Source organism: Rhynchophorus ferrugineus, unplaced genomic scaffold (assembly GCF_030347505.1).
Source record: "Rhynchophorus ferrugineus isolate W39M unplaced genomic scaffold, kcgeb_rfMv2 rfM1, whole genome shotgun sequence".
Classification (NCBI taxonomy): Eukaryota; Metazoa; Arthropoda; class Insecta; order Coleoptera; family Curculionidae; genus Rhynchophorus; species Rhynchophorus ferrugineus.
The window spans coordinates 49,605,927-49,621,702 of record NW_027472580.1 but is presented as its reverse complement, the minus strand read 5'-3'; the positions used below and the strand labels follow the sequence as shown (position 1 = coordinate 49,621,702).

At 29.4% G+C, this 15,776-nt stretch overlaps 1 protein-coding gene and 1 long non-coding RNA gene across 2 annotated transcripts in view; one reads left to right on the top strand and one right to left on the bottom strand.

Moving 5' to 3' along the window:
* robo3 (roundabout 3) overlaps positions 1-15,776 on the top strand; it is a 440,303-nt gene that overhangs the window by 264,342 nt on the left and 160,185 nt on the right. The window lies entirely within an intron of this gene.
* The window catches only part of LOC143198158 (uncharacterized), a 57,163-nt gene that overhangs the window by 12,527 nt on the left and 28,860 nt on the right, over positions 1-15,776 (bottom strand). The gene's annotated exons all lie outside the window — the stretch shown is intronic.

Sequence of the window (15,776 nt, the reverse complement as noted above, 5' to 3'; positions counted from 1 at the left end):
GCAAATTTCTTGCATGGCAATGATCTGCTACATACATTTGAATAGTTGTGATATGTATACAAATATGTAGTATTTACAAATATGATATATATTATACAATGTTGCAGCACACCAGATCCAGTGTCTTCTGATTAATCGACGTATTTACAGAGATAATTACGAAAGTTATTTTGATTAATATATATCGAATTATTATCTTTTTTTTACTAAATACCTTTTTAAAGTGAAAAATGACTAGTATATCAACAAGTATACTGGACTCGATAGAAGGCGCTGTGATAGATTTTTTTTACATTGTAAATATTTTTCCATTTTAAGAATACATAATAACAAAATAACTAATGGGATGTTATTGGAATCGCCCTATAGTATTTTTTGCCCTCGAAATAAATTGTTCATCTAAACAAAAAGCCAATATTGAGCCAGAACAACATCTGTTGGGTCAGCTAGTAAAATAATTTTTTTGCCTATTTATAGAATATATCTATTTATATCCGTTCCTGTGGAATTAAAATAAGATAAATTTTATGTTGTAATCAAACACGTTATCAAGTTCGAAGATAAATAATTGAAATCTCAAAATAACTAAATAAGAAAAACAATGAAATCAAGAGATGTAGCAATGATGCAATGTGTATGCGTTGAAGTAAGTATCAAGTCTGAACTAAGCACAAGTACGCTGTATTTCATACATCAAATACTGTGAAAGAAAGAGGTTAGCGCTTAACAATAACTAAAAAAGTAAAACTACATATTTTTGGAAAGTTTTGCCTCGAAATTATAAACAAAACCGTTATTACGGTCACTAAACCTGACTCGAAGCTTGATTCAACCGTAGGTCAAATGTAGATCTTCTAATTGATAAACAGGAAACCATAATTAAAAGGAAACTGAGAGTTCAGTAAAGTAAAACGAGAAGAAAAAGAGAAGTCAAGTAAAACAAAATTGCATTTGAAAACTATATTCCGTATCTGCAAACTACAAAATTAAAGAAAACATCCTTTCTGCTGTTCAAATTCCAAGAAATTATATAACAGATCACATTTAATTATTCTTTTTTCTGAGATGGTTGGGACCCAGACAGTATCTACTCTAGAATTTGCGTTTTCTGTTCTAGAAGTAACGAATTACCCGATAGTAAAGCTATAATTTCGCGTACCATTCAAGAGAATCGTTGCATGAAATCAGAAGTCTCGAACGTCTATTTATCGTAACAACTGTGTATAACAATTTTACGGTTTTTCTCTATGTTCTACCATAATTTTTCAATAACGCTACATCGATTTTTAACTGCCAACAAGAAGAAAACGAGGCACGAGCAAGTCCCCAGGTAATCAAAGCGAGTGGACGATCTTTGTCTTACGAAGCTAAAGATCCGTTTAATCCTAAGCTGGCCTTTCGATATTTATATAATTTTGTGTATATTAGCGAAACTTATTAATCTTTATTAAATTCCAATATAATTTCAACAATCCTTGTTTTAAACTATAGATTTACCATGTTATAGTTTTTGTGTTTTAATTATATTACTTTTATATTATATATATATATATATATATATATATATATATATATATATATATATATATATTATGTCTTATTACTTTCTAGTAATAAATTGCTTCATTAATCAAAAGGAGCATATAGCAGTCCGAGGAATACAGTGGATAGATTATAGAGAGTGATTTTTACGAATTTCTCAAAGGCCGAGTATTTTTATGTCGAATAATAATTTTTATCTTGTCTTCGTTTGCACAGCAAGAACTTCCAACGATGAATATTTGCCTGTAACTTTGATGGCAATGATTAGAGAGCTTATTATTTGCTTTCTTGAAGTTTGTATCCATTCACAATTCGATATTAAAAAAACCTTTCTTTTGGTCTTTTAATATCAGTTTGCCAATAAAAAACTGTGTTTCAACGTATTTCAATCCATCAATGTCAATGAATTTCAATCACACCAAAAATGCTTGCTATATGCTCGAACTTTCAACAAAAAGTATCTCCAATTTTTTTTGTCAATTTTCAATTTTAATCAATTTTCTTAATGAAAGTATCAGAATTATAAAACCACTGAAGATCGCCAGCCCTATGAAATTATTGTAAACTCTGAACATATGCAACTTCTCTTGAAACTGCATATATACTCAACAATAGACGCATAACAAGTGAGTGTATTCTATAACTGCTATATATACAATTATTACAATTATGAATAGATGTTATTATGAAGAAATTCGGTAACAAGAAAAGGTCAATTGTGAAAAGCGAATGTGAATTCGGAAGAATATGTATGAAGGAAAATCAATAATAGTTTTCTGATAAAATGGAGATTACGTATCAAAATAATAATTAAATTTATTGCATATTTATTTCACATAAGCTTAATTTTGTCTTGTTTTAATATTGGTCATTTAGTATATGTTGGTATCATACAAAGTAAGGTTTAAGTATACTTTAAATTATATAGAAGTTGGAAATAAATACATCTACGTCATAAGTTGATAAACAACACAAATAAGTTAAGTAACTATAACAGCTAAATATTAAGTTCAAAAGCATAATGTATTTTAGATACTTTTCCAAATTCGACTATAAATGTATTTTTTACTATAAATGAATATGTACTTGTAATAAAAGTAAATTTTTTATATTTAATCAAGTCAAGATTCATTTAATCGCCTATTTAATTCGCCCTAGCTAATTTATGCTATTTTTTTAAATTCTCCCTTTATTTTTTTATTTGTAAAACCTTAAGGTTAACAAGCTTGTAAACATATTATCTAGTCCATTGGTTCACTTTAAAATCAATAACACGTTACAATCATAGCACGAGCAGAACTATTCTAATTAGTTATTCGTCGTTGTAAATGGAAGTTTTGTTGAATTTCAACCGCGTATATCCGAATCAGTATTCGTTGTTTCGTCGTTTAACTTTATAATTTCAAAATTTCGAGTTAATTTTCAGCATAACCCACCTGAAATTCCAGAACTATACCAATAGTTATTTATCGAATATTTCGAATGGTTATCTTTAATACGCTGCTATGAAATATAATTATGGATTTCTGTATATTAAGTTTGCGGAATTTTGTTTAATTATTATTGGTCTATACCGCTAAATTTCGGTTGGCTCTATAGTTTCCTATTTAGTTAATTTTACCTAAAATATGGTTGCCTTACAATATATTAAATAACAAAATCTATTTTACTTTATTACTAAATTAACACAATTATTATAAATAATTAGAAGTATTGAATGTAATTTTATAGACTGCCTGAATCTTATATAATCTGTATAGTATAGTTTATATATTTCTTATTAATTTTTGAGCGCCACTTTATGTATTTATTTCTTATTAATCTCAGAATATAAATTATCAAGTATTAACATGTCGATAGTGAATGGTGTAGCCATGAACAAGGCTCAAGATTACTTCAAATTTCAACCATAACGAAGATCTCGATTAAATATTTTGCATTTGTCTATCGTCTGACGTATATGATGATCATCTTAAAATATTTGTAAACAAATACGATCATCTACCTATACGAAAAATATAAAATGGATAGAGTTTACATAGCATATATTGTGACTTTCTTCAAAAGTATTTAAAAGCACGTGAAAAAGAACATTTTTTTTTCTAGCCATCAACTATTCGGTAGGTAAATAAAACCTTGAAAAATCGAATCCATAACAAACCTAAAAATGATCATACAATAACTACCAGAACCTTTTTAAATAACACTTTTATTTATTTTTGAGCTGAAATATTTTTAAATTACTGTTCAGTAATATTATCATGTTCAACTTTTCTCCCGTGAGGCTATTTCTTCGATCGTTAATTATTTGTTTATATTTTGAAAAAAATCGTTCCAAGGCGACAGATGTTGCAGGTATAGAGGAATATTTTATATGTAACTCATATAATTCAGATCATGTCATTATATGGGCTTGCCAAAAATCCAAAGGGTTTTCTAAACGCCCAATAAATGGAGTTGCTGTAGTACTTGGAGTAATTACTTCTTTCATTCTAGCAATTTTTGTATCAAAATATCTCCGGATGTCAATACATTCTTGGTCAGTCTATATTTGTATTTTTTGAAGTTAAAATGGAAGATACCTCTTTTGTGATAACTTTTTGTATCGCCTCAGCATTATTTGCAATACCAAATCCTGCTTTTTTAAATCTAGAATCTAAAAATGTGGATTTCCCGCTTATCGTATTCATTTCTAAAATTGCCTTTTATTGATAACAACAAATAGACAATTTTGTAATGTTTTCCCCCATTCACTTTTTAAAATCCTGGATTTGATGGAATGTTGCAGTCATCTTATTAACGGTATAATTAAAGACATGGTGGGATATCTTTCACCAGATAACTCGGTGGTCATTATTTCAATGGGCTTTAAAAGTTGAACACATTCCTGTTAAGATAGTCCATTTAAAATATAACTACTACTTGTAATTGGTGCTGTTGCGGTACTTGATGTTTGCATGCATTCTGGTCATTTTGTCACACTAGAAGGGCATTTATGGAAAACATTGATCATCTTCTACAATTTTTCTCAACTATCTGGTAAAATGGGGATATTATGATTAAAGAGAAATGTTAATTTAACAACTATTCAATCATGAAACCATTGCTGCACTTCTTCAGCATTTTAAAATAGTATATCAACCAAGTCATTCTACATCACACTGACCAAGTGGTAATCAGATATTACTATATCTAGTGAGTACGTTGGTTTTGGTAGAAATTCCCATTCGTTCGAATGTGTAAGAATTCTCGGAACAAACATTGTCATGCAAGAAAATTAATTTTTGTCTTTGTGTAATACTAGTTATTTATGGTATTTTTACAACAATACACTACTCAGTTTTTTCAATTGATTTCGATGGATATCTGCTGTAATGATTTCATTCAGTTTTAGTAGCTGACAATGCACTAAACTTGCTAATCCCACCATATGAACCACAAAACTTTTGGTTATGAATATTCCGCTTGGGTATCGAAATGGAAGGTTTTTTTGACTAACCTATAACTTTTTGTGCTTGAGGTTATTATAGTAGATCTTCGTTATTGTAGTGTTTCATTTCATTGTAGTGCTAGTCACAATAAGCCACCGATTTTTTTTGTCTGGTTTAACAGGTAATGAACCAGTAATGTTGAAACGGTGGGAAATATTATTACCAATCAGTTCGTCCGGTAGCTATTTCCTCACATATTGAATATTTCCACTCTCATTGTAAATGTCTGCAAACGAGTTAATATATCAACTTCTAAGCTATCTGAAAGTTCCTTGAGAGTTTAACCTGGCTTTGTTCCAATAAGTCTTACAATTCATTGCAAAACTTTTTGGGTCCGCCAGGCCGTTCTTTAATATTGCCATCAAAATCACCACTTTTAAATAATTGAAACTAAAACCAACAATTGAGATATTTTTTAAAGGGTTTGATGAATTTTGCCAGCAGGTTTCTTCAAATCAAAACAACAAAAGCAATAAATTAACGTCTCTAAATACTGAAAGCTGTTATTTTGTATCGAGAAATGTTAAACCATCAAATTTAACAGTTCGTTTAGGTTACTTAACAGTTATTTAAATTGATACGTTATATTTTCTCCAATAGATATCTCAGAGAAAAATACATGCAAGAACCTAATAGTTTTTCTAAGGGAGCATAATAACTATAACTAAAATATAACTTAATACTTAATAACTAAGATTTTTTTTCAAAAAATAATTAAACTAGGGAATGAAAAGTAGCTGGTCTTTAACTTAAAACTTTAAGAGTCTAGCCTCAAGACCTTTCTAATAGAGTATCGTACACCACTTGCGGATTAATATATCTACTAAGCCCTGTTTGTTTTAAAATAACTTGAAAACTATTAAAATAAAACAAAAAATATAAAATCAAAAATATGAAAGTTTCAAATAATTCCTAATCTATAATAACACACTTCCACCTGTAAATATGGCAAACCATATATAAATTAACATTTAGGATTAAACCTTTATATGGATAATGGCTGTATTTTTTGTTACATTTGTTAATAATGCTTAAATCACGTTGAAAGCGAATTTCGTGTTGTGTACAAACCATTTCGCAATTAGTACTTATAATATTACGCTTATGCTGTGTGGATTTCGTTTTTTTTTTCCCGCTACATAATCCTTTGTTTTCATTAAGCTTTAATTCCCCCTCCGAAATTCGCTGTAATTACATTACACGCCAGCCGAAAATCCCCCACCACCGCAAACCATGAAAAAGCTCATTTTATCGCAAAATTTAAACCAACATGTCTCCGAACGCGGCCGTCTCATTTTTATCCCACACCCCGTTTTTGGAAAATTAACTGCGTATCCTCATGGAAATCCCTCTGCCTTCCGCGCGTCCGTACCCCTTCTCTCCGCATTAATTCTTTGTGTTTCATTTTAAGCCCTTTAACAAAACTAAGCTCGAATTTAACGTGTTAATCAGCTGTGAGATATCAAGGAAACTTATATATCGCGAAAAAGTGGCAGATTATTTACAGCAAATCCTAACATAGCTCTTTGATCTCATGGAAATTGATGGTGTTATTTCACTAGACTTCTCTTTACAATTTCAACTTTTGTTTAGTTACCATTCGGTTCTCAGTATTTCTCGAAATCTATGAGTTTTGTTCGTTTTCCTTTTTCATCCAGCTGTAAGGAATCGTCATTTAATCGACTGGAATGTATTTGTTATTACAGTTTGGAGTTTTTATTGATATCGTCAGCGAATAATTTCAATTACGTTTGATAATATGTTAATTAATTTGGCAATTAACCACATTTATTTAATTATTAGCCTTTAATACATTAGTTGCATTTTTGTCTAATATATTTTAGTCCTAAAATTATTTGGAACATTTTTTATCACTTACCATATTGGTTTAGTGTAAATTGAATTGCAACGATTCATTATAATTAAATTTTATCAGTCTGGAGTTAATTTGATTGTAATTTACACATATTTTAGATTGTTCTTATTATTTATAATCACTATTTGAACTTTTTGAATTGGACCAGCATATTTCAATTTTCCTTTTATCACAGAATAAATATATTTTTACATTGGATATGCTTTGTACCATCTTAAATTATTACCATCATCATATACCATCATATTACAATCATATTGTACCATCAAATTATTACTATTGTTTTTTTCTACTTGCATCAATACGAAAGCAAGACGAATTGGAATAGCTATTGCAGTATATATTTCTCTAATTAAAATTTAATTAGACTAATAAATATATAAATTATATAAATATATTATATAAATTGAATATATTTTTGATAAATAATATTATCAAGCGTGGGGAACTATCGATTGAAAATATCTAAAACAGTTGATAGCTACAAAACGAACTAATGATTGACGAAATTGCTGTGATTGATGATGAGTAATATTTTGATTCTATCGATCTAAAAATAGCAATAAAACTTGCTGGAAGTCCACGTACTGGACTCCTTTTAGTTTGTTCTCGCTCAGGTTTTATTTGTGGCTAAATGACACTTTGTAGAGCAGGCACTTGAACTGTTTGATAACCAGCGTTCAAATTCAACATTTATTATTGGTTGGTGGAAAAAAATAATTCTATTTATGTTTCTCAATTGAATTTAATCATATAAATTACAAACACTAATCTGAATCGTATACACCTTTTTTTTCTTACTAATTTTCTGCTCAAAACTAAATCAGGTTACTTATCAGCCATCCACACTCTAACATGTGTGTGTAGCATTGTCTTAATATTAATGAACCTTAATAGATATAATAATCTTGAATAAATTTTTATGAATTTTGGTGAAAATCTGAATCAAATATATTCCTCATAATATATTACATTCACTCACAGCATTTATTATCTGGAATACTGTTAAAAAATATATTTTTGATAAATAATATTATCTAGCGTTGGGAACTATCGATTGAAAATATTCAAACCAGTCCATAGCTACAAAACAGTCGAAACAATCGATAGCCAAAAAACTAGCGACTGAAAATAGTAATTACGCCTCGTATGTTTTTTTTTAATTCGTGATATCAGACGAAGATGTACGAATTCCTCCAATTATAAATTGTGAGAGCGGAAAGGACGAACTTAATAGCTTGGATCAGATCATTTTAAATTAAATCAAATAGGCAATTGGCAGTGTTAATTAATATTATAATTTAGTTTTACTTTGAATTTATGAAAAAGGAATGGAATCATTATCCCAAATACGTTTCATGGTATTTAATTTTAATATTTGGAAAGTAATGAAAATATTATAAATGTAATTGGCTGTTATATTTTATTAGAATTTGTATATTTGTTCCAACCGTACGATAAGTGAGACGGAGATGTACGTATTCCTTAGCTTACTAATTTATTATTATCTTGTATTTTTAATGTCCATGAATGTAAATTGTTGAGTGTTAAGAAAGAGTTTTTCTATCATAAAATTAATTCATTAGATATATTTGGTATGAATATTGAATATCTTAAACTTCTTCAAATCATTTGGAATCGATGCAATTTATGAAATTTTTCGAATCTAATTTTAATTTTCAATATCTTAGGAAAGAATACCATCCTATTACATTAATAATTTTGAAAAATAACGTTCCAAAATGCTATATTAATATATAATATGTTGTTATTTACAAACAAACTACCAAAAAAACAAAAAGCCGCATATATTACATATAAATCTATGTAAGCATAAATTCGGCATATTGTTGACAAGATCGCGGCTAGGACGGCCAGAATGTTAAAAAATCAGTCGAATGAAACTAGTAGTACCGAAAATAGTAACTAAAATCACACTTCTGATACAATCGGCAGTAAAAAGCCAAAACCAAAAATAGCGACTGAAATAGTCGATAGTAAAATGTAGTCAATTACTAAACTGTCCATAATCTAATATTATCTCATTTTTAAAGAAGAATTGAAATTAGCTAATTTAATTTAAAAATTAAATATTATACCAAGTAAATATAATATTTAAAAATGTAAAGTATATATCTCATTTATTTATTATTTCATTATATAAACGGATCTAAAAAGTGCGAAAGGGCAAGCGATCGAAAAGGTAATTACAAAGAAATCATTCTTTTTCCCGACTTTTCGATACCGTTCCGGATAGATTAAGGTTAATCCGAATAAGGGGGTTCCCTGCGGAACAATTACACCTGCAAAGTCCAATTTTCTACCATAAAAAACCGATCAGAAGCAGGTGCCGTCGAACTTTTCCTGGCGACCTCGAGATTAGATTGTATCGGTATCCGATCACGTTGAGGATTTGGCGCTGTTAGTTTCCAGCCTGAAAATTGGCCAATTTTCTTAGTTTTTTCTATACACAACTTGTCATACGTAGGGGTAGAAAACAATAAACGAAATTTTATTGTAAGCCCTTAATATATATCAAAAATACATTAATATCTACCGAATATAAATATTCTAGTTGTTATCGATCGATCACAAGACATTTCTGGCATGCAACTGTTTCAATGGCTTTTTTCATATCATTAATTTTTTTTCATATCATATATATACTAGATGTAGTTTGATTATGAGGAGTATGATCAAAATTATCATAATCGATTATAAGAATATCTGAGTTATGTTATATATATATATATATATATATATATATATATATATATATATATAGCCACATGTCAATTATACCAAACATTCCTCCATACGTATTGTTTCATTCGCATATACTACGCTTAAGCTACAATTATTAAAAATTAGACCGACAGAGTTTCTTACAATTTCAATATTAAATATTATGTTACGGTATGCGCAAGGAAATACAATATCAATATAATCCAAACTTATCAAAACAATGTTCTTTACAACATTATTAATGCCCCATGATATATTGAAAATATCATCCACAAAGATATAAGATACCAACGCTCCAAGCACAAATGCTAATTAAGTTTAGGCCGTGAAATATTAGGTCCGTACTTAAGGAAGGAACAATTTAAAACTATAACTAATTATATAGCCACAATCATTTATAGGTAAAAGATGTTTTATTATATTTACATTAAACTTTTTTCAACACCAGTATAGCTAGAGTTCTAGGCGCATATTTTTATGTAATGGAATGCCCCGAAAGCCTAATCCACCTAATTAACAATTGAATATCTGAGTAATGTATTTTACTTTCATTAGAGAGCATATTTACCTTTTACGCTTAGTTCTTGTTTCCTTCGATGCAATGTTTCCTTTTAAATTCATTTTGATATTACTACGTTTGTCCTTAGTTTGTTATGTTACTACTTCTATATACTTTTCTGGATAAAACTACATTTAATCACTGCATTCTCCTTAATACATTTACCATATCTGCAAAACAGTATTATTTCTCTACTCATACATTTTCACCAAACGTTCATATATATTCTGAACAACATCACAGCTGCTCATAATGCTTTCACACTCTATAATACAATTTCCTATAGTTAAAGTATATTAATTATATACTGACTTTTAGTTGTTTCCTCTTTCATCACCTTGTCTTAGCAATTGTCAGAATTGAATCATAAATCACCATTCATAAAGTTTTATTAAATTACTGTCACTTTCAGAAACACTAATCAAGTGTATAATTAAGCTGTTTATTAATTAATAAATTGTAAATTAAGCATGTTAATTAATGGTAATCATTAAATTACATTGTGTCTTTTTATTAATCCAGGCAGTGGTTTGAATATCCTCCTCGACCTGAATGTCTATTGTAATAATTCTTTGCAATACCCCAAATCCACTCAATCGAATTAAATATGCAGTGATAATCAGGGAGGAAGACGTAATACTCTGTGGCCATAACGTTCAGCAATCTGATCTACCATGTATCTTTTCTCAAACTTATTGCAATTAAATATTTCATTTTTATTTACTATAACATATAATTATATTGCTTTTTATTTTTTGAGATATTTTAGAGACCATGCCTGTACTAATATTCAGTGCAGCTTCAACGCGCAAAAAATATTTTCTACAAAAACCGCAGTGATTTGAAATGTACTAAAACAAAGCGTTAAAACAACGTTTGTCGGTTTATAACCCTTAATTATAAAATTTTCAAGAATTTTACAGACTTTTGTCAAACGGACAAATTTTGCAGGCTCATTAGGTTACATATTCGAGCATCTCAAATAGCATTCTATCTCTTTTTAAATAGAATAAAATGAGAAGGAATATATTGTATGACCATAAAACGAATTTACAATTTTCAATAGGCACATATTGATGACGTCACTACTGTTTTGAATAGGCTACAAATAATGTGCCATATGGTTTCCAAATATAAATAATATTAGGTGCTTAGATATATTCTACTAATTTTTCACTTACATTTACATATTATATTACATTTATTAGAAGAATTGGTACAATATTCGAAATATTTTCAACAATTTCCCACATTTCTGGTAACATGGCCATATAACGTCGAAAGAACAATGTTTATTTTTACTGTGGGTCCGCCAAACCATGCGGCAACGGTCTAAGTAAGTGATAATCAGAAAGCTGTATCTAATAAGTTAAACTGGGTACTGCAGAAGTAATTGAATTTCACTTTATCAACGACTTTTCCATTCCCTTGTTTTCTAATTTGTATACGAATAGTAACTCGAGAACTCTTCAGAAACCAGTTGGTAAGAAAATGTTCCAAAAATGTAATTTCTGTTTTGAGTATTTGAAGAGTTATCACTGCTTATGAGGCGATGTATTAACATGATAGTTTTTGGATACGGTAAACAGATAATATATAATGTCGCCATTCTTTTGATAGTTTCATCCTTATGCATTAATATTTGTCATTCTTGATGAGTGGAAACATTAAATAAAATACTTATCGTATTCACACACAACTATTCTAAAGTTTGTTGGCAAAGTACTATTGATACGAATTCTATGCCCGAACTGAATACAGCCCAATCAGCTGAAGATTGCTTCCAAGTGAATTAAATTCTAGAAACTAGATATTAATCTTAATAACGCACAAACCATGACCTAATATCAATTCATAATCTAAATTTCCAATAACGGTGAACTTAATTCGGCTCTAGCAACTAATGTCGAGAGAATTACCTCTTCTTTGAGGAAGGAAAGTCAGAAAATATTTTAAAATATACGAGTATTAGTTAGGGATATAGGAGTTGAACACATCTCTATCAACTTATTTGCAAATATTGGTCAAGGGAATCAGTTTAGGGGATTTGTTACTTAATATTAACACTGACAAATCATGGTTGACATGTCCATACTGACATGTGTAACATGCTATACTGACATGTCCTCGATTGTGGCTTACCGGCAATCATGATTTTAAAGTAGAAAAATTCTAGAGGAACCAAATCTCACGATATTGGTGACCAATTCAGATTACGACTACGATATATAACTGGACCGTCTTTGTGCAGTAGAGTTCAATTTAGACCTTTTTTTATTTATAAATATTAATTTTAAAAATAAATCGGTTATTCTGTTTGTATCACACTCTGTTGACATGCACAGCAGGTTCAAATTCCGCACCAAACAAAGTTTTGTTGATGTGAACCTCGTTTCATAAATTATGCTCGATGATATAATCATCCTGAACGCTTATTTTGGTAATAAATAGTAGTTTGTCCGTAGCACTTACACATTCTGATTAAAAGAGCAACAAAAACAATATGGCCACAAGCTGGCACAAGCTACTGATATTGAACCGCCCTAAATGAAAAACTATACAAGAACTGTACTCAAAATATTACTTAGAGCCCTTGCTCTCAAAGCTCAGTTACTTAATTTAGAATATCAGTTTTGGTTATTTATTTATAATTTGTATAATTTGGGTTATTAGTTTTTTGTTTAGCCTAGATGAACATAAAATTCTTATATATAAAATTTGTGTACAAATATTTATAATATATTATATAAATATTTTCATACAAACCGCTATTTTTACATCAATTTTATTTTATACACCAACTTCTGTATTGCATTCATAAAGCAACAAAAATAAATAACATAAAAGCTGATATCGACGTCACGTCAGACAAATATTATCTGGTAACACACAGTGACACTGAGCATTTTCAGTAGGACTATTTTAACACAACAGCTTATATTATTGTATTTTCTGTAATGTTTTTAGGAGATTTGGGTAAACACTTCGGGCTTGGAATAACAGCAGTTGTTTTTAAACTTTTTTCTGGTTCCAATAAACCAGAACAATTTCGTTTTATCACATTTTCGGGCCAATATCTTGTCAAGAGCAATATTTTTATTTAATTTCCCAGCGATTCTCGATATTTTTCTAGGTATTACTAAGAATAATAAAAAAACAATTATTATCTTTACCGAAATTAATTATATCTTATAAGTTGAAAAGATAAATATTTATTTTAATTTATTTTTTATATCATTGCAGTGATTATAAATATTGGGTGCAAAAATAATTTTTAATAAATCTTAACAAAAATTATTATTTTAAAAAATATAAAGTATTTCTTATAGTATATAATAATAATATAGTTATTTATATCATTTTAGTTATTATTTAGTCTACTAATTTTAACCAAATAATGTTTTTCTGGGCTAGACCTACTACTAAACCATTGAACCTACCCAAGCTTTTGACTGACGATTAACCGACTTAAAGACCATGCAAGAGAAGATACAATTTTAACCAGACCAGTGAATGGCATGACTGAGATGATTTTCCTTCTACGAATTTTGCTCTTTGGTCACGAAAAATCACAATTACCACCAATCTGTACAAAAGCTTTTTCTTTCTCTTATTATTTGTCATTTTATTAGAAAAAAATAATATATTTAAATTTTACTTACTAAAACCCTAAATGTAAAAGCACTTGTTCCATTCTTATGGTGAAAATCTGAAAACCGTCGAAAAACGCTTTAATGATTTATATTATAAGCTTATAAATTAGCTTTGAAGTATTTGTTACAACATGTAGTAGAACGTTATCATGCTGAAGAATAACGTTGTTTCGGCGGTTTTTGCGCAATACTCTGATCAAACGCGTCAATTGTAGTCGATAGCGATCCCCAATGATATTTTCATCGAGTAATGAACGCCTTTTATCTTCGGAGTCAGAATCACCGCTTTTTAACCGTCATCAAAAAAGGAGGAGTTTCTATTTTCGGCTGTATATATTTTTTTTAATGTATGTTAGCCGATTTATCCTTCAATTATGGACCGATTTTCAAAGTTCTTTTTTTCTTCGAAAGAGTGCACTTCCAATAGGAACCAAGTTAGGATCTAATTGGCGGAAGGGGTGAAATCCAAAGAGCACCTCAAATCTCAAAGGCACATACAATGTTTTCACATATTTTCTATCTAAAATAATGAGATGTTGGTGTAAAATGTTATTGGTGAACTGATGTGACGAAAAATCGGAAGTAGTTCAGTGTAAAAGTCAGTCAGTTTGCTTTTTAAGCACTAACCATATGATATCTGACGTCGTAGAAACGCTGTAGGCAACTCTTTCTATGGTGTAATGGTTAGAACGTTGAGCTCACACGCGGAGGTCGTGGATTCGATTACCAACAGAGCACCAACTTTTTTGTTCTAGTTTGACTGGGACATTTGTCGAATCACCTAGACTAAAATATTTTTAAGAAAAAATTGAACCGACTTCAAGAAATAAATAAGCAACTCACTAAACAGTAAAAAATTTTAGTTTTAAAATAAAATATGCATATAATAATCATTGTAATCGTAATAATAACTAAATAAAAATAAACCAAAACTTATTTAAACTATGTACTACCCGTATTTTATATTCTACTATAAACACACCATTTAGCTGAATACCTACCTAAATCTATTTATCTATTTTTTAACTATTACCAACTGATCAGTTTGAAGTCGGTGCCGAAATAAAAATTATATACAAATAATATTATAATTTTGTGATATATACATAAAATTAACACTTGTTAAGAATATTTTAAGATGTCAAAAGCAGTATTCACATGTTGCAATTGATGCACCATGGCTGCCATAGGCTTCACCAGCATTTGATGATCTTTAGCCGCATTTTTCTTCAAATTTAAGCCAATAAGAAAGACAATCCGCAAATACTATTCACTCGGTACTAATTCAGACAAAAAATGTTTATTCTCTGTTCGACGAAATGACCCATACTGAAGAGTGAAGCCTGTTGGTGAGCCTGTTAGTAACACCATCTGTAGTAAATCTTTTAAAATTAATTTGTAAGCCTATATCTTCGTTCAACGAGAATAATTGTTCAAACTTGAACGTTTTGAGATATGATAGTATCCACAGCCCCAAAAGAGCTAAATCAATCAAATAATTAAACTTCAATTAAATACTTTTCGTGACACTTTCTTGAAGATTTCTTTCACATCCATTTGGTTGGATTAGTTCGTACATGCTACTAATCCAAATATTATTCGATTATTTAAATATATCGATTAATATTAAGGTATCTAAATGTTTATAATGTAGTATTTAAATAAAAAACCACTCTTCCTATTCTTATTGTGTTAAACATAATTATATCGATTTTCTATAATTCAGAATGCTTAATGAAATTGAAATTATTCTTAATGAGTATATGTCAAGTATGCGTATCCTTCAATGTTTGCAAACCCGTACCGTATCATTTATTTTGTTGAAATAACCTGAAACAAAGAACGAAACAAAACACGAAACCATTTAATCTGCCCGGTCTGGACGAGGTGGACCTTAATTGGCTGGAAAT